This window comes from Coregonus clupeaformis, chromosome 17, assembly GCF_020615455.1.
Source record: "Coregonus clupeaformis isolate EN_2021a chromosome 17, ASM2061545v1, whole genome shotgun sequence".
NCBI classification, from domain to species: Eukaryota; Metazoa; Chordata; class Actinopteri; order Salmoniformes; family Salmonidae; genus Coregonus; species Coregonus clupeaformis.
This window is the reverse complement of record NC_059208.1, coordinates 11521082-11542143: the sequence shown is the minus strand read 5'-3', so window position 1 is coordinate 11542143 and position 21062 is coordinate 11521082. Positions and strand designations below refer to the sequence as shown.

The window sequence follows — 21062 nt, the reverse complement described above, 5'->3', positions numbered from 1 at the left end:
TGACCATAACTCTATCCTCCTGATTCTTGCTTACAAGCAAAAACTAAAGCAGGAAGCACCAGTGACTCTGTCAATAAAGAAGTGGTCAGATGACGCAGATGCTAAGCTACAGGACTGTTTTGCTAGCACAGACTGGAATATGTTCTGGGATTCTTCCGATGGCATTGAGGAGTACACCACATCAGTCACTGGCTTCATCAATAAGTGCATTGATGACGTCGTCCCCACAGTGACCGTACGTACATACCCCAACCAGAAGCCATGGATTACAGGCAACATCCGCACTGAGCTAAATTATAGAGCTGCTGCTTCCAAGGAGTGGGACTCTAACCCGGACGCTTATAAGAAATCCTGCTATGCCCTGCGACGAACCATCAAACAGGCAAAGCGTCAATACATTACTAAGATTGAATCATACTACACCGGCTCCGATGCTCGTCGGATGTGGCAGGGCTTGCAAACTATTACAGACTACAAAGGGAAGCACAGCCGCGAGCTGCCAAGTGACACGAGCATACCAGACGAGCTAAATTACTTCTATGCTCACTTCGAGGCAAGCAACACTGAAGCATGCATGAGAGCATCAGATGTTCCGGACGACTGTGTGATCACGCTCTCCGCAGCCGATGTGAGTAAGACCTTTAAACAAGTCAGCATTCACAAGGCTGCAGGGCCAGACAGATTACCACGACGTGTACTCCGAGCATGCGCTGACCAACTGGCAAGTGTCTTCACTCATATTTTCAACCTGTCCCTGACTGAGTCTGTAATACCAACATGTTTCAAGCAGACCACCATAGTCCCTGTGCCCAAGAACACTAAAGTAACCTGCCTAAATGACTACCGACCCGTAGCACTCACGTCTGAAAGGCTGGTCATGGCTCACATCAACACCATTATCCCAAAAACCGTAGACCCATTCCAATTTGCATACCGCACCAAAAGATCCACAGATGATGCAATCTCTATTGCACTCCACACTGCCCTTTCCCACCTGGACAAAAGGAAGACCTACGTGAGAATGCTATTCATTGACTACAGCTCAGCGTTCAACACCATAGTGCCCTCAAAGCTCATCACTAAGCTAAGGACCCTGGGACTAAACACCTCCCTCTGCAACTGGATCCTGGACTTCCTGACGGGCCACCCCTGGTGGTAAGGGTAGGTAACAACACATCTGCCATGCTGATCCTCAACACGGGGCCCCTCAGGGGTGCGTGCTCAGTCCCCTCCTGTACTCCCTGTTCACCCATGACTGCATCGCCAGGCATGACTCCAACACCATCATTAAGTTTGCCAATGACACAACAGTGGTAGGCCTGATCACAGACAACGATGAGACAGCCTATAGGGAGGAGGTCAGAGACCTGGCCGTGTGGTGCCAGGACAACAACCTCTCCTTCAATGTGATCAAGACAAAGGTGATGATTGTGGACTACAGGAAAAAGAGGACCGAGCACGCCCCCATTCTCATCGACGGGGCTGTAGTGGAGCAGGTTGAGAGCTTCAAGTTCCTTGGTGTCCACATCACCAACAAACTAACATAGTCCAAACACACCAAGACAGTCATGAAGAGGGCACGACAAAGCCTATTCCCCTCAGGAGACTGAAAAGATTTAGCATGGGTCCTCAGATCCTCAAAAAGTAATACAGCTGCACCATCGAGAGCATCCTAACTGGTTGCATCACTGCCTGGTATGGCAACTGCTCGGCCTCGACCGCAAGGCACTACAGAGGGTAGTGCGTACGGCCCAGTACATCACTGGGGCCAAGCTTCCTGCCATCCAGGACCTCTATACCAGGTGGTGTCAGAGGAAGGCCCTAAAAATTGTCAAAGACTCCAGCTACCCTAGTCATAGACTGTTCTCTCTGCTACCGCACAGCAAGCGGTACCGGAGTGCCAAGTCTAGGTCCAAAAGGGGTCTTAATAGCTTCTACCCCCAAGCCATAAAACTCCTGAACAGCTAATCAAATGGCTACCCGGACTATTTGCATTGTTCACCCCCACCCCCTCTTTTACTCTGCTGCTACTCTCTGTTTATTATCTATGCATAGTCACTTTAACTCTACCTACATGTACATATTACCTCAATTACCTCAACTAACCTGTGCCCCCGCACATTGACTCTGTACCGGTACCCCCTGTATATAGCCTCGCTACTGTTATTTTACTGCTGCTCTTCAATTATATTTTATTTTTTAGTTATCTATTTTTGACTTAACACTTTACTTAAAACTGCATTGTTGGTTAAGGGCTTGTAAGTAAGTATTTCACTGTAAGGCGTACACCTGTTGTATTCGGTGCATGTGACAAATAACATTTGATTTGATTTGATTTGAAATGCTTCCTGTAGTTGTTGGTCTGTCCTTCACATCGCTGTGGAGGAATTTTGGCCCACTCTTGCATGCAGAACTGCTTTAACACAGTGACATTTGTGGGTTTTCAAGCATGAACTGCTCTTTTCAAGTCCTGCCACAACATCTCAATTGGGATTAGGTCTGGACTTTGACTAGGCCATTCCAAAACTTCAAATGTGTTGCTTTTTTTTTTTTTGTAGACTTGATTGTGTGTTTTGGATCATTGTCTTGCTGCATGACCCAGCTCCGGATGGCCTGACATTCTCCTGTAGAATTCTCTGATACAGAGCAGAATTCATGGTTCCTTCTATTAAGGCAATTCGTCCAGGTCCTGAGGCAGCAAAGCATCCCCAAACATCACACTACCACCACCATGCTTGACCGTTGGTATGAGTTTCTTACTGTGTAATGCAGTGTTTGGTTTTCGCCAGACATAATGGGACCCATCTCGTCCAAAACTGTTATTCAATCATTTCCCCCACACCGTTAGCGCGCGTGAACGAGTGTCTGCATAGCCAAACGCTAAAATAGAACTTGGTTTTATTTGAGATGCTTGAGGACCTGCAAGTCCCACCTTTCCCATCTACTCATTGGTTTTCAGGAGCATACAACCCTACGTGGGTATTTAAAAAATGAATGAGGAGAGATTAATCAAATTAAATAAGTATATTCAACACATAGTCATGGTTCGAATTTCGATATCAGAGTTTGTGTTATAAGAAAATTTAGGAGGACATATCATTTCCCCCCCCCCTCTGCCCTTCCTTCACCAGTTAGTTGGCTGCCATCTGACAATGGCCCATCTGACAATGGCCGATCAAAACTACACCTAAACTATATCAAAACGAATTTCACACATAGACCTATAATAATAGATATAGCCTAAAAACAAGATTAAATAGACAATAGTCTGATGGGTGACACAATTATAAATTGCCTTATGAATGAAGAGACTGCAGAGCAGTGTGGGTAATTGACAAAGAAGGGAACAGCGCTTACCAAAAAGCTACTTTTTTAAATCATCCTTCATGCAGGTAAGACGTTGTCACGATCATCAGAGTAAGGAGTAGACCAAGGCGCAGCATTGCAGGCAAACATACTCATTTATTAGCGAAACGTGATCAAAACAACAAAAGACGGTAACGTGACAGTACACGGTTAAACACAACCAACTAGAAACAGAACACATAGAATGAACACACCCTGGCTCAACATAATGAGTCCCAGAGCCAGGGTGTGACAGTACCCCCCCCTAAAGGCGCGGACTGCGACCGCGCCTCAACAAAACCCAAACAGGGGAGGGCTGGGTGGGCATTCCTCCTCGGAGGCGGCTCCGGCTCCGGGCTTGACCACCACCCTTCCATAATTCCCCCGTAGCGCCCCTGGTCCGGTCTGACCCCGCTGGCTGGATCTGGACTGGACATCGACGGAGCGGATTGCTTACGCTCCGTTGTGGAGCAGCTGACCGGTACCTGATCAGGCACCGGACTGACGACGCGCACCCCTGGCTTGGCGCGTGAGGCAGGAACGGACCGGACCTGGCTGACGATGCGCCCCCCTGGCTTGGTGCGTGGAGCAGCAACGGACCGGACCGGGCTGACGATACGCACCCCTGGCTTGGTGCGTGGAGCCGGAACGGGCCTCACCGGACTGACGACTCGCACCCTTGGCTTGGTGCGTGGAGCAGCGACGGGCCGGACCTGGCTGACGACTCGCACCCCGGGCTTGGTGCGAGTAGCAGGAACGGGCTGAACCAGGCTGACGACTCGCACCCCTGACTTGGTGCGAGTGGCAGGAACGGGCTGAACCAGGCTGACGACTCGCACCCCTGACTTGGTGCGAGTGGCAGGAACGGGCTGGACCAGGCTGACGACTCGCACCCCTGGCTTGGTGCGAGTGGCAGGAACGGGCTGAACCAGGCTGACGACTCGCACCCCTGGCTTGGTGCGAGTGGCAGGAACGGGCTGGACCAGGCTGACGACGCACACCGTAGGCTTGGTGCGTGGAGCAGGGACAGGCCGGGCTGGGCTAGCGACGCACACCGTAGGCTTGGTGCGTGGAGCAGGGACAGGCCGGGCTGGGCTGGCGACGCACACCGTAGGCTTGGTGCGAGTGACAGGAACAGGCCGGGTCGGGCTGGCGACGCACACCGTAGGCTTGGTGCGTGGCGCAGGAACAGGCCGAACCGTACTGGGAACACACACCACTGGCCTTAAACGGGGATCAGGAACGGGCCGGACCGGACTGGCAATACACCTCAGTACCTCTCGCCGTGCCTCTACAACTTCCTTCCCTCCTCTCGCCAATGGCTCCCGTAACCCGGTGGCCTTCTCTCCTCGTCTCCCATTTCGCCCTGTGGCAGCCTCCTGCTGCCCAGTCGCCCATGCCGTGTGCCCCCCCCTAAAAAATTATTGGGGGTGCCTCTCGTCCTTCCGACGATGGCACTGCTGACGCCGCTGCTCCTCTCTCGCCAGGGCCTTAATCCTACCCCAAGGTCCCTTGCCCCCGAGCATGTCTTCCCAGGACCACGATTTGCCCACCTGGGCCATCGCCAGCCTCTCCATCTCCTTTACTGGCGCTTCCTCCCATGTCCAGTCTGCCTGCTCCTGGACACGCTGCTTGGTCCTTTTACGGTGGGTTTTTCTGTCACGATCGTCAGAGTAAGGAGTAGACCAAGGCGCAGCGTTGCAGGCAAACATACTCATTTATTAGCGAAACGTGATCAAAACAACAAAAGACGGTAACGTGACAGTACACGGTTAAACACAACCAACTAGAAACAGAACACATAGAATGAACACACCCTGGCTCAACATAATGAGTCCCAGAGCCAGGGTGTGACAGACGTTTTGATTTCATAACCTACAGTGCCTTCAGAAAGTATTCACACTCTTTGAATTTTTCCACATTTTGTTGTATTACAAGGTGGAATAAAAATGTATTTAATTGTCATTTTTTTGTCAACAATCTACACGAAATGATGGGGTAGTATTAGGGCCAAGTAAAGAGGGAAATAAAATTGCAAAGGGTGGTTGTACTTGAATTTATTTGATATTTTTGCACAATAGTACTTTAAATATATTAGAGAATAAAGTGGCAATATTTTGAGAATAAAGTAGCAATATTTAGAGAATAAAGTGGCAATATTTAGTGAATAAAGCAGCAATATTTTGAGAATAAAGTGGCAATATTTTGAGAATAAAGCAGCAATATATCGAGAATAAAGTGGCAATATTTCGAGAATAAAGTAAAAATGTTGAAAATAAAGTCACAGTTATATTTCAAGATTAAAGTAGAGGATTTGGTTAACTGCATGTCTTCCTGCTCCCTGTTGCTGTGCGCGCCACCATTGGACCCTATTAGTATGTGGTGCCTGGCCTTAATAAACTCAAAGTTCTGTCATAGTCACCTCACTATTTCGTTGATGTGGCCTAAATGTAGGCCTAAAATATGATGAGGTTATTAGCCTACAGCATTGGTCACCAACCGGTCGATCGCGATTGGCTGGTTGATCTCCAAGGCATTCCTAGTCGATCACCAAATATTTCTGTAAAAAAACAACGATAAAGCCTTGCATTACTTTTTTGTATTTTTTTTTTGCGCTGTTTGCGATAGGTACACTTGATTCAGCAGCCATAGCGGCGGGAAGGCAAATTGTTCCAATTTTGAATAATTTAATGTGTCTGAAGGTAGAACACCGGCTACCCGGCAGGGCCAGAGAGCAAATCAAGTGCACCTATAAGCCTACCGCTGGCCAATCAGATAGCTCAGATCACCGTGTCTACACAGTTTCTTCAAGCCATAGACTGTAAAAAGAAGCCTCAAATGCCCAGCAAAATTGATACTATGAGATTACGAATACACCAAAAGGCTTCTGTTTTCATGTGTAAATGAATGTTTAAGTTGTTATTCAGCACTGTCAACACTTTGTTCAACACCTTTATAAGCCATAAAAGCTTTATATGCCCCCAGCACTGCAGCTGCAATGAATGAGTATTGCAAAGTGTTCCGATAAGCTTGCGTTGTTATTATTAGCGGCTTGTGTCTTTTTTAATATCAAGGAATATTCCACTTTCTCTGGTCATCAGAGTAACAATATGAATTGGTGCAAGAGGCAGACATAATTCAGTGCGACTTGAGTTTCGTCATCAGCTGGATCAGTCTTTTCTCAGGCCATCAGTCCAGTAAAAGAAAATATATTTATAATATATATACAGTGCATTCGGAAAGTATTCAGACCCCTTGACTTTATCCACATTTTGTTACGTTACAGCCTTATTCTAAAATGGATTAAATAAATAAAATCCTCATCAATCTACACACAATACCCCATAATTTTTTTGGGGGGGTAAATACTTATTATAATACTTATTTCATGCAATAAAATGCAAATTAATTACTTAAAAATCATACAATGTGATTTTCTGGATTTTTGTTTTAGATTCCGTCTCTCACAGTTGAAGTGTACCTATGATAAAAATGACAGACCTCTACATGCTTTGTAAGTAGGAAAACCTGCAAAATCGGCAGTGTATCAAATACTTGTTCTCCCCACTGTATATAAATTCCTGGATCATTTCAATTTTGGAGAATCTCTTATAAAATGGGTTAAAATCATGTATAGTAATCCTAGGTGTAAAATAGTAAATAATGGCTATTTCTCCTAAAGTTTTAAACTGTCAAGAGGAGTGAAACAAGGTTGTCCACTATCGCCATATCTATTTATTATGGTCATCGAAATGTTAGCTATTAAAATCAGATTCAACAATAATATCAAGGGATTAGAAATCCAGGGCTTAAAAACAAAGGTGATGATTCATGAACTTGAATCCCTCCACAGCCTCATAGAGGATCTAGATACATTTTCTAACCTCTCTAGATAACAACCAAATTATGATAAATGTACTATATTATGTATTGGATCACAAAAAAATACAGTTTTTATATTACCATGTAGTTTACCAATAAAATGGTCTGATGGTGATGTGGATATACTCGGTATACATATCCCAAATGAAATAAATGATCTCACTCCAATAAATGTTAATACAAAGTTAGAGAAAATAGATAAGATCTTGCTACCATGGAAAGGTAATACCTGTCAATTTGTGGAAAAATCACCCTGATTAACTCTTTAGTATTATCCCAGTTTACCTATTTGCTTATGGTCTTGCCTACGCCTAGCGAACAGTTTTTTTAATTATATGAGAAAAAAATATTCAATTTTATTTGGAACGGCAAGCCAGACAAAATTAAACGGGCCTATTTATATAATGAATATGAATTCGGAGGACAGAAATTATTAAATGTTAAAGCATTAGCCCTATCACTAAAAGCTTCAGTCATACAAAAGTTATACTTAAATCCGAACTGGTTCTCTAGCAAATTAGCAAGATTGTCTCACCCAATGTTCAAGAATGGCCTTTTCCCCTTTATTCAGATTACAACCTCTCACTTTCAGTTATTTGAAAAGGAAATCATCTCCCAAATATCACTTTTTCTAAAACAAGCCATAGAAAGTTGGTTGCAATTTCAATTTAATTCTCCAGAAATGACAGAACAAATAATACAACAAATATTGTGGTTAAACTCAAATAGAATAAATACAACATATGGAAATGTCTGCTCTAACCAAAATTTCAACCAAATAATTGCAGCATTACCACAAAAATGGAAGAGGAAAGTGGAAGGGGGAAAAAGTAAGGAACTTGTCTGTCAGCCCTGCATTAAAGAACATAATTGGTTAAAGAAAATTGTGATAAATAAAAAAGTATAGCAGTTTAATTTCAGGACCAAAGGATTGACAGCCATCCCATATAGATTACAAAATAGTTGGGAAGAGATTTTTGACGTATCGATTCCATGGAATAGTTTTTATGAAATGAGGCGCAAAACGACGCCGGATTCAAAACGTAGAATATTTCAATTTAAATTATTATATAAAATTCTTGCTACAAATATAATGTTATTTATATGGGGGATACAATCTTCCCAGCTCTGCAGATTTTGCTGCGAAGAGACAGAATCATTAGATAATTTGTTTTGGTACTGTCCATTTGTAGCTTGTTTTTGGACACAGGTCCAGGAATGGCTAAAGGATTGCAATATTTACCTGGAGCTAACCCTGCAGGTAGCACTACTGGGTGATCTGAAAAGTCATAGTCAATCGATCAATAATATAATAATACTTTTAGCAAAAATGTTTATTTTCAATTTACAATCTGTAGAAACAATGAGAATAGAAGGGTTCAGAACTTTTGTAAAACATCACAGTACAGTTGAAAAATATACGGCAAATAGAAATGCAATATGAATGGTGTTAAGAGATAGATGGGTGGTGTTGAAAGGAGTTGAAGAATGGGACTAATAACAACTAACAACAACTAATAACAACAAGATAACTAATGTAAAGCATACTGTGTCCATAATAAGTATATAGGTTATAGGTTGAGAGCTTTTGTGAAAGAGCACAGTTAGAAAGATATGGCATATAGAAGCAAACCGGATGGACATCATGAAAATGATTGGAGAGGTTGAGAGTAGAGGAAGTTCATGAGTAAAAACAAACAAAATAGAATTATTGTAAAATTGACTGTGTCCATAAAATGTATATAGTATGTATAAGCTCCAAGTAGAGGCCTAAGCATTGTTGTTCACTAGTTTTCTCCAATTAGGGAAGGGGTGGTGGGGTTGGAAAGTAATAAAGGGAAATATATTTTTTTAAAGGATGTGTATACAGTGGGGGAAAAAAGTATTTAGTCAGCCACCAATTGTGCAAGTTCTCCCACTTAAAAAGATGAGAGAGGCCTGTAATTTTCATCATAGGTACACGTCAACTATGACAGACAAAATTAGAAAAAAATCCAGAAAATCACATTGTAGGATTTTTAATGAATTTATTTGCAAATTATGGTGCCCCCGCACATTGACTATGCAACGGTACCCCCCTGTATATATAGCCTCCCTACTGTCACTTTATTCTATTGTATATATAGCCTCCCTACTGTCACTTTATTTTTACTTCTGCTCTTTTTTTCTCAACACTTTTTTGTTGTTGTTTTATTCTTACTTTTTTGTTTAAAATAAATGCACTGTTGGTTAAGGGCTGTAAGTAAGCATTTCACTGTAATGTCTGCACCTGTTGTATTCGGCGCATGTGACCAATAAAATTTGATTTGATTTGATTTGATTTGACTAAATACTTTTTTCCCCACTGTATATTTGTATGTATATGTATTTATATGTAAAAAATTAAAATAAAAAGTTCATGGAAACTCTACATTTTCATTTTGTCACACTCACCCCCTCAGAATTCTATCAACCCATACAGACCTTAAAGACACTTTACTAGGGCGGGCACTTTAAACCTGTTCAAGAAATACCTGACGGGTAAACATTAGCCATGGGCTGTCCATAGGACTGTATAAAATAGTGTTTATTTTACATATCACCTTCACCCTTTCTTTCCCGTAACCTAAACTGTCCTGTGCACTCAACACTGAATACACATAGCCTACTTAATACTCTGTATCACTGATATCCATGACTTTCAACAGGACATTTAAGAGTGTTGCTATGGTCTCTGACATGTCAGGCTTTCTAACAAGCTTTTTCATGGCTTCAAAAAGTATCTTACTGGTCTATCAACCCTTCCGTACCTTGTACGTGTCACACTACCCTCCCCTAAATGATTCTTAGAGCTTTGTGAATTGACTGTATCGTGGGACTTGTCCTTAACACTGACTTTTAGGGGAGATAGTCTGCTGCTTTGGGCCTTCTCACTTGGGCCAATTTCACTGACCCTGGTACTATTCTGGGTGGGCGATTTGCTTGTTTGAACTTGATCACTTGGAGGAAAGTCACTGACCCTTATACTGCTCTTGGAGGATGTTTCTATCTCATCAGCCAAGGGTTGCAAGCTGCCATCCTCATAGTGGGAAGGGTCTCCTTCTGGGTCTCTGTCACTATTGCTCGGAAATTCGGAATGCTCCATGTGACCAGAGTCACTTCTTCTAGATTCCTGCTCACTTTCAGCATCCACTATTGACTCGGTTTCTCCATTACTCTCTTGTCCTATCAACAAGGACCCGGAGGCGTCCATAGACTAATTTAATACTTTTGGACTTCGGAGGATCCAGACTGCAGTTCTCTGGTCATCACTGCCCCCATCCACATCCTGTAGTGGGTTTGGTCTCATAGTTCTGGCATCTGCAAAACTCTCCTCTGAAAGTATGGAGGGAACGGTTGTATCCTCTTCAGCCTCTCCAATCGGAAGAAAGTTCACAGGAAGAAGTTGCAGTGTACAACCTTGCTCTTGTCTGTGGAAGGGTTGACTACTCTGTAGATGTGCAGATCTGGGTTGCTCCAACTGATGACATAGACGGTAGATTCCCACACATCTGCCAATTTCCGTTTGCCCGTTCTTTCTTGTTGGCTAAGAGAACTTTGCATCCTCTCACCTTCTTGTCATATTCTCTTGCCTTCTTCTTCTGTGTCTTTGATGTGTTCTTCTGTGTGACACGCACTGCCTCCTGAAAATCTCTTTGAAAGGAGTCTACAAATTCGCTGTAACCCATACGGTCTCGTCTCTCAGAACACTTCCAAACATGGCATCAACCGGTAGCTGTCGGGTGGCCCAAACATTAAGTAAAAAGGGGCGAACCCGGTCGTCTCATGTACGGTACAGTTATATAAAAACGTGAGAGTTTGTGTCATCTGAGGCCATTTCTCTTTTTTCTGTGGAGACAAGGCTCGAATCATATTCCCCAAAGTGTGATTACATCTTTCTGTTTGCCCATTGCACATTGGGTGATACGGAGTTGTGTGATATTTCTTAGCTCCTGCCAGGTCCATTAGCATGATATCAGCTTGCTTTCAAAGTTGGCCCCTTGTTCGCTTAAAGACGCAGAGGAAAACCGTAAATACAGAAAAAGTTGTTACACAGTTTCTGGGCAACTTGTTTTGCAGTCTGATTTGTACAAGGGAAGGCGTGAGCTACTTTTTTAAAATGGTCTGTTACTACTAGTATGTCAATACTCTCTCCATCCTTTCCTTCAGCCGACTATAAATCGATACAGACCAACTCTAGTGGCGCAGTTGTCTTAATCGATTCAAGAGGAGCTCTTGCCTCAAGTCTTCTTGACTTGCTCACAACACAGCGTCTACATCTCATGACATAGTCTTTCACCTGTTCATCCATACCAACCCAAAATAACCTCTGTCTGATGAGGTGTAAGGTTCTTGCTTGGCCTTGGTGTGCATCATCATCATGTGTTCCCTTCAACACATCTGCCTTCAGGGACAAAGGTACATTGAATCTGATATCTCTTCTTTCCAGTTTTGTCCTTTAATTTCCTGTACAGTATTCCATCCTTGTATTCCAACTTCTCCCAATGTTTCAAAAGTTTCTGAACATCAACTGTTTCATGTTCTCTTTCACGATGTGATGGTCTCCGTTTTCTTTCCACATAATAGGTAGCACGAGTCAATGTCTCATCTGCTTGCTGCTTCTCTTTGAGTTCTCCTAGTGAAAAAGTGGGGAGCGGATGTTGGGATAGCTGCATCAGTGGGTCAGTGCACATGGATATGATTCCCTGTCGTTCCAAGCTGTTGTCTAGGAGTGCCTTCACTTCATCACCAGAGATCTCAGCAGACTTTGCACCTTGATTGGACCCTGTCATGCCACTGTCTGGCGGGCCTTGGCAATTCACAGACAGCCGGAGCGTCTCTTGCACGTTCTCTGCTGTGACATGTTGGGTGGTACCATCCCTGACAAACCTTTCAAGGAAGTCAGGAACCAATATACACAATCAGTTAGGAAAGCAAAGGCTAGCTTTTTCAAACAGAAATGTGCATCCTGTAGCACTAACTCCAAAAGGTTTTGGGACACTGTAAAGTCCATGGAGAATAAGAGCACCTCCTCCCAGCTACCCACTGCACTGAGGCTAGGAAACACTGTCACCACCGATAAATCTACGATAATCGAGAATTTCAATAAGCATTTTGCTATGGCTGGCCATACTTTCCACCTGGCTACCCCTACCCCGGCCACCAGCTCTGCACCCTCCGCTGCAACTTGCCCATGCCCCCTCCGCTTCTCCTTCACCCAAATTCAGATAGCTGATGTCCTGAAAGAGCCGCTAAATCTGGACCCCTACAAATCAGCTGGGCTAGACAATCTGGACCCTTTCTTTCTAAAATTAGCCGCCGAAATTGTCGCAACCCCTATTACTAGCCTGTTCAACCTCTCTTTCATATCGTCTGAGATCCTCAGAGATTGGAAAGCTGCCGCGGTCATCCCCCTCTTCAAAGGGGGTGACACTCTAGATCCAAACTGTTACAGACCTATATCCATCCTGCCCTGCCTTTCGAAAGTATTTGAAAGACTAGTTAACAAACAGATCACCGACCATTTCGAATCCCACCGTACCTTCTCTGCTATGCAATCTGGTTTCCGAGCTGGTCATGGGTGCACCTCAGCCACGCTCAAGGTCCTAAACGATATAATAACCGCGATCGATAAAAGACAGTACTGTGCAGCCGTCTTCATCGACCTGGCCAAGGCTTTTGACTCTGTCAATCACCGCATTCTTATTGGCAGACTAAATAGCCTTAGTTTCTCAACTGACTGCCTCGCCTGGTTCACCAACTACTTCTCAGATAGAGTTCAATGTGTCAAATCGGAGGGCCTGTTGTCTGGACCTCTGGCAGTCTCTATGGGGGTGCCACAGGGTTCAATTCTCGGGCCGACTCTATTCTCTGTGTATATCAATGATGTCGCTCTTGCTGCTGGTGACTCTCAGATCCACCTCTATGCAGACGACACCATTTTGTATACATCTGGCCCTTCATTGGACACTGTGTTAACAAACCTCCAAACGAGCTTCAATGCCATACAACACTCCTTCCGTGGCCTACAACTGCTCTTAAACGCTAGTAAAACTAAATGCATGCTCTTCAATTGAACGCTGCTTGCTCCCGCCCGCCGACTAGAATCACTACTCTCGACGGGTCTGACTTAGAATATGTGGACAACTACAAATACCTAGGTGTCTAGTTGGACCGTAAACTCTCCTTCCAGACTCACATTAAGCATCTCCAATCCAAAGTTAAATCTAGAATCGGCTTCCTATTTCGCAACAAAGCCTCCTTCACTCATGCTGCTAAACATGCCCTCGTAAAACTGACTACCCTACCGATCCTTGACTTCGGCGATGTCATTTACAAAATAGCTTCCAACACTACTCAGCAAATTGGATGTAGTATGTCACAGTGCCATCCGTTTTGTCACCAAAGCCCCATACAGTGGGGAAAAAAAGTATTTAGTCAGCCACCAATTGTGCAAGTTCTCCCACTTAAAAAGATGAGAGAGGCCTGTAATTTTCATCATAGGTACACGTCAACTATGACAGACAAAATTTGAAAAAAAATCCAGAAAATCACATTGTAGGATTTTTAATGAATTTATTTGCAAATTATGGTGGAAAATAAGTATTTGGTCAATAACAAAAGTTTCTCAATACTTTGTTATATACCCTTTGTTGGCAATGACACAGGTCAAACGTTTACTGTAAGTCTTCACAAGGTTTTCACACACTGTTGCTGGTATTTTGGCCCATTCCTCCATGCAGATCTCCTCTAGAGCAGTGATGTTTTGGGGCTGTCGCTGGGCAACACGGACTTTCAACTCCCCTCCAAAGATTTTCTATGGGGTTGAGATCTGGAGACTGGCTAGGCCACTCCAGGACCTTGAAATGCTTCTTACGAAGCCACTCCTTCGTTGCCCGGGCGGTGTGTTTGGGATCATTGTAATGCTGAAAGAACCAGCCACGTTTCATCTTCAATGCCCTTGCTGATGGAAGGAGGTTTTCACTCAAAATCTCACGATACATGGCCCCATTCATTCTTTCCTTTACACGGATCAGCCGTCCTGGTCCCTTTGCAGAAAAACAGCCCCAAAGCATGATGTTTCCACCCCCATGCTTCACAGTAGGTATGGTGTTCTTTGGATGCAACTCAGCATTCTTTGTCCTCCAAACACGACGAGTTGAGATTTTACCAAAAAGTTATATTTTGGTTTCATCTGACCATATGACATTCTCCCAATCCTCTTCTGGATCATCCAAATGCACTCTAGCAAACTTCAGACGGGCCTGGACATGTACTGGCTTAAGCAGGGGGACACGTCTAGCACTGCAGGATTTGAGTCCCTGGCGGCGTAGTGTGTTACTGATGATAGGCTTTGTTACTTTGGTCCCAGCTCTCTGCAGGTCATTCACTAGGTCCCCCCGTGTGGTTCTGGGATTTTTGCTCACCGTTCTTGTGATAATTTTGACCCCACGGGGTGAGATCTTGCGTGGAGCCCCAGCTCGAGGGAGATTATCAGTGGTCTTGTATGTCTTCCATTTCCTAATAATTGCTGCCACAGTTGATTTCTTCAAACCAAGCTGCTTACCTATTGCAGATTCAGTCTTCCCAGCCTGGTGCAGGTCTACAATTTTGTTTCTGGTGTCCTTTGACAGCTCTTTGGTCTTGGCCATAGTGGAGTTTGGAGTGTGACTGTTTGAGGTTGTGGACAGTTGTCTTTTATACTGATAACAAGTTCAAACAGGTGCCATTAATACAGGTAACGAGTGGAGGACAGAGGAGCCTCTTAAAGAAGAAGTTACAGGTCTGTGAGAGCCAGAAATCTTGCTTGTTTGTAGGTGACCAAATACTTATTTTCCACCATAATTTGCAAATAAATTCATAAAAAATCCTACAATGTGATTTTCTGGATTTTTTTCTCTCAATTTGTCTGTCATAGTTGACGTGTACCTATGATGAAAATGACAGCCCTCTCTCATCTTTTTAAGTGGGAGAACTTGCACAGTTGGTGGCTGACTAAATACTTTTTTTCCCCACTGTATACTACCCACCATTGTGACCTGTACTCTCTCGTTGGCTGGCCCTCACTACATATTCGTCGCCAAACCCACTGGCTCCAGGTCATCTATAAATCACTTCTAGGCAAATCCCCGCCTTATTTTCGATCATTGGTCACCATAGCAACACTCACCCGTAGTATGCGTTCCAGCAGGTATATCTCACTGGTCATTCCCCAAAGCCAACACCTCCTTTGGCCGCCATTCTTTCCAGTTCTCTGCTGCAAATGACTGGAACAAACTGCAAAAATCTCTGAAGCTGGAGACACTTATCTCCCTCACTAACTTTAAGCATCAGTTGTCAGAGCAGCTTACCGATCACTGCACCTGTACACAGCCCATCTGTAATTAGCCCACCCAACTACCTCATCCCCATATTGTTATTTACATTGTTATTTATTTTGCTCATTTGCACCCCAGTATCTCTATTTGCACATCATCTTCTGCACATCTATCACTCCAGTGTTAATACTAAATTGTAATTATTTTGCACTATGGCCTATTTATTGCCTTACCTCCATAACTTACTACATTTGCACACACTGTATATAGATTTCTATTGTGTTATTGACTGTACGTTTTGTTTTTGTTTATTCCATATGTAACTCTGTGTTGTTGTTGTTTTTATCGCACTGCTTTGCTTTATCTTGGCCAGGTCGCAGTTGTAAATGAGAACTTGTTCTCAACTGGCTTACCTGGCTAAATAAAGGTGAAATAAAAATAAATAAATAAATAAAAAGTCGGCGAGTATGTTCTGTGGCCAGGTATGTATTTCAGATCAAAGTCATACGGGGCTAGCTTCGCCACCCAACTCTGCTCGCAGGCATCACGTTTAGGCTTTGTCAGTATGTGAGTCAGTGGGTTATTATCTGTCGGGACAGTAAACTGGGCACCCTTTAGCCAGTGACTCAATTTTTCACATAAGGCCCATTTCAATGCAAGAAACTCTAGACGATGGGCTGGATATCTTGCTTGGGATTTGTTGAAGGATTTACTAGCAAACACGATGTGTCTACTTTTACTCTCACCCTCTGGGATCTGGCTCAGAACAGCGCCTGGGTCGTCAATTGAAGCAGTCGAAAGAATGAAGGGTTTACTAAAGCAGCTAATCACAGCTGCTTTTAACTCATCAAAGGCAAGTTGACACTCACTCGTACAGTCTTCAGGTGTCAGCCTCCGGGGCGGCCTACTCTGAGTCTTGCCATTTTGATCTTTTCGTTTGGTTTTCTGTCCTGCTGTTAAACAGTACAGTGGCTTGGCAATTTTTGAAAAGCCTTTGATAAAGTGGGAGTAATAGTTCATCATTCCGAGAAATGACTGGACCCTCTTCAGCAGGGGTTTTCCCATCCATCTCCATGAGATCAGCGGATGTCATCTCACTGATGGCCGTCACTTTTCCCTCGTCAGTCTGGATCCCTTTTTGAGATATCACATGACCCAATAATTTCACAGAACGCCTAAGGAAGTGGCACTTCTTTGGGGCAAGCTTCAAGTTGTTGTTTGAGAGTCGACTGAAAACCAGCTCCAACCGTTCAAGTGCTTCTTGTTCACTTTTACGAAAGACTAGTAAGTCATCTAGATAGTACAAAAGGGAGAGCTAGTTCTGGTCCCCAAAGATTGATATCATCCTGGCAAACGTGGCTGGCTGTTGCAGAAGCCCTGAGCCATTCTGTTAAATTCGAAAAGGCCAACTGGTGTCGTAACGGCTGTGTATTTACGACCCTCTTTGTGTATGGGAATATTGTAAAATCCCAATGTCAGATCCATTGTGCTGAAAAGGCAGTTTACGCCCAGTGACGGCAGTGCATCGGCTTGATTTGGTTGGGGATAAGCATCCTTCTCAGTTCTCGTGTTGAGCAATCAGAAATCTGTACAGATTCTGAGTTCACTATTTGGTTTCCAGACAAGAACGAGAGGGGATGCCCACTCACTATTCGATTTCCTGAGGATGTCACATACTTCCATTTCCTCCAAGGTTTTTTTCAGTCTTATTCTATGCACAAAGCCTCTTGCTTTGCCACATTCCAGTTTCCCTCTGGAAAATATGCTGTCATATTTCATAACCAGGTCTGCCATCTTCTTTTTCCATTAATCTGATACTTCACAGGAGGCAATGTCAACATCAGATTCTAAAATTGATTAAATTGTTTTTTTTTCCCCCTCATCATTCTACACACAATACCCCATAATGACAAAGCAAAAACAGGTTTTTAGAAATTGTTGTTAATTTATGAATGAAAAAACCTCATTTACATAGAGTACCAGTCAAAAGTTTTGAAACACCTACTCATTCCAGGGTTTTTTCTTTATTTTTTACTATTTTCTACATTGCAGAATAATAGTGAAGACATCAAAACTATGAATTAACACATATGGAATCATGTAGTAACCAACACATTGTTCAACAAATCAAAATATATTTTATACTTGAGATTCTTCAAAGTAGCCACCTTTTGCTTTGATGATAGCTTTGTATTAAGAAAAACCCTTGAATGATTAGGTCCAAACTTTTGACTGGTACTGTAAGTATTCTAACCTTTTACTCAGTACTTTGTTGAAGCACCTTTGGCAGCGATTACAGCATTGAGTCTTCTTGGGTATGACGCTACAAGCATGGCACACCTGTATTTGGGGAGTTTCTCCCATTCGTCTCTGCAGATCCTCTCAAGCTCTATCAGGTTGGATGGGGGGGAGCGTTGCTGCACAGCTATTTTCAGGTCTCACCAGATATGTTCAATCGGGTTCAAGTCCGGGCTCTGGCTGGGCCACTGAAAGACATTCAGAGACTTGTCCCGAAGCCACACCTATGTTGTCTTGGCTGTGTGCTTAGGGTCTTTGTCCTGTTGGAAGGTGAACCTTCGCCCCAGTCTGAGGTCGTGAGCACTCTGGGGCAGGTTTTCATCAAGGATCTCTCTGTACTTTGCTCCGTTCATCTTTGCCTTGATCTCCCAGTCCCTGGTCCTGAAAACATATCCACAGCATGATGCTGCCACCACCATGCTTCACCGTAGGGATGGTGTAAGGTTTCTTCCAGGCATGATGTTTGGCATTCAGGCCAGATAGTTCAATCTTGGTTTCATCAGACCAGAGAATCTTGTTTCTCATGGTCTGAGAGTCTTTAGGTGCCTTTTGGCAAACTCCAAGCTGGCTGTCATGTGCCTTTTACTGAGGAGTGGCTTCCGTCTGGCCACTATACCATAAAGGCCTGATTGGTGGAATGCTGCAGAGATGGTTGTCCTTCTGGAAGGTTTTCCCACCTCCACAGAGGAAGTCTGGAGCTCTGTCATAGTGACCATCGGGTTCTTGATCAGCTCCCTGACCAAGGCCCTTCTTCCCCGATTGCTCAGTTTGGCCGGGCGGCCAGCTCTAGGAAGAGTCTTGGTGGTTCCAAACATCTTCCATTTAAAAATGATGGAGGCCACTGTGTTCTTGGGGACCTTCAATGCTGCAGACGTTTTTTGGTACCCTTCCCCAGATCTGTGCCTCTACACAATCCTGTCTCTACGGACAATTCCTTCAACCTCATGGCTTGGTTTTTGCTCTGACATGCACTGTCAACTGTGGGACCTTATATAGACAGGTGTGTGCCTTTCCAAATCATGTCCAATCAATTGAATTGACCAAAGGTGGACTCCAATCAAGTTTTAGAAACATCTCAAGGATGATCAATGGAAACAGGATACACCTGAGCTCAATTTCGAGTCTCATAGCAAAGGGTCTGAATACTTATGTAAATAAGGTATTTATGTTTTTTATTTTTAATAAATTTGCAAAACTTTCAAAAAACCTGTTTTCACTTTGTCATTATGGGGTATTGTGTGTAGATTGCTGAGGATTTGTATTTATTTATTCCATTTTAGAATAAGGCTGTAACGTAACAAAATGTGGAAAAATATCTGAATACTTTCCGAAGGCACTGTACATCTGACAGTTTTGCATTGTGCTTCAGTGTAACCGGGCGATCTTAGAGATTAACCACCTTCATGTGGATCCATTTGTCACCCCACAGCAGGCATACAGTACGACCCACTAACACACTCCTCTGTGAAGCTCATGACGTTGTGAGCTCTACAATAACAGTACCGCCAATGGAAAAGGGCCCTTTTCCTTTCAGCCTACCCCAGACTGTGTTCATGTTTTGGGGATAGTGTAACACACTGGTTGAGAATGACAGTGGAAACTTTTTTTTCAGGCATTTTACAGTGCCTTGCAAAAGTATTCATCCCCCTTGGTGTTGTTCCTATTTTGTTGCATTACAACCTGTAATTTAAATTGATTTTTATTTGGATTTCATGTAATGGACATACAAAATAGTCGAAATTGGTGAAGTGAAATGAAAAATAAAGAACAACTCCTATGTAAATGGTAGATTATCAGACACTCAAGAAGAAGGTCTGATTTAATTATTACTGAAACAGGATACAAGTGGAAAATATAAAGATCCAGTCCATTAAAAAAATTTAACTTCAGTGTTGTGATGCAAAAATTCTAGCAAAATGTATAGCGCATAGAATTAAAAAGGTATTGTCGGACATTATTCATTCTAATCAGACAGGTTTCTTACATGGAAGATACATTGGAGATAATATAAGGCAAGTACTGGAAACAATAGAACACTGTGAAAAATCTGGGAAACCAGGCCTGCTATTCATAGCAGACTTCGAAAAGGATTTGATAAAGTACGACTGGGGTTTATATATAAATGCCTGGAGCATTTCAATTTTGGAGAATCTCTTATAAATTGGGTTAAAATCATGTATAGTAACCCTAGGTGTAAAATAGTCAATAATGGCTATTTCTCAGAAAGTTTTAAACTGTTGTAGTGTCTGAACAATTTATGACTTTGCTGACGTCTGCAAATGGTGTCTTAGAGGATGTTGACTCAGCTTGAGAAAGCATCTGGAGAGCATTTCTATAGGGGCACCCTAAAACAGAGGAAGTCTGTTAGGTGGAGTCCTGGGATTGGTCTGTAGGGGAAAACACCCATATAAGGTTACATAGGATATATATACTATGGTTTGGGACAAAGGAGGGGAGAATAACATATTAGAGATTGGGTCCGGTTATTCTCCAGGTGTCTGCAGAGGTCTGTAAATTGACGCTGAAATATTTTGATATAATAAACCTTTATAATCAAAGTACAGTGTCAGCAGATTCCTTGTTCTCACAGCATCTCAGCATCGTTTTCTCGACACTACATTAATGGCGACGAGGAATTTGGGCCGTGTTGCGTCTTTTCTCAGCGTTCCATTCATGGGCGCCGAGCTGACTCTCGCTCCAGAGTCCGGCAGATAAGGGTGAGTTTTCTCACCACTTTGGGCACTGGTCAGGTCGTTTGTCTGTGTGTGTGCGTTGAATGAATGCACCGTTAAGAACTTGCGTGTGTGCTTTGCTGTTATTTGCTGTGGGATAAGAGTCAGTTCTAAATTTCTAAATTTGTTTTTTCGTTGAAAGCAACGCAAACAGGGGGGAGTGTCTATAGGTATTGATAATACTGGACACAGGGATATTTTGCTTGAATAAAATTCAAAAAGAATAGAATGAAGGAAGGAAAGGCCAGGAACTAAGGTGTCACGCCCTGGCTCTGGGACTCTGTTATGTTGAGCCAGGGTGTGTTGTTTCTTTGTGTTTTGTGTGCTAGGGTGATATTCTAGTGCTTGTGTTTCTATGTTGGCCGGGGTGGTTCTCAATCAGAGGCAACGTGAATCAGCTGTTGCTTGTTGTCTCTGATTGGGAACCATACTTAGGCAGCCGTTTGGGCATTGTCATGTGTGGGATCTT

General features: G+C 43.4%; 1 protein-coding gene across 1 annotated transcript in view; it reads right to left on the bottom strand.

The window, feature by feature from the left end:
* Window positions 1–21062, bottom strand: part of LOC121585784 (adenylate cyclase type 2) — a 130777-nt gene that overhangs the window by 68353 nt on the left and 41362 nt on the right. The window lies entirely within an intron of this gene.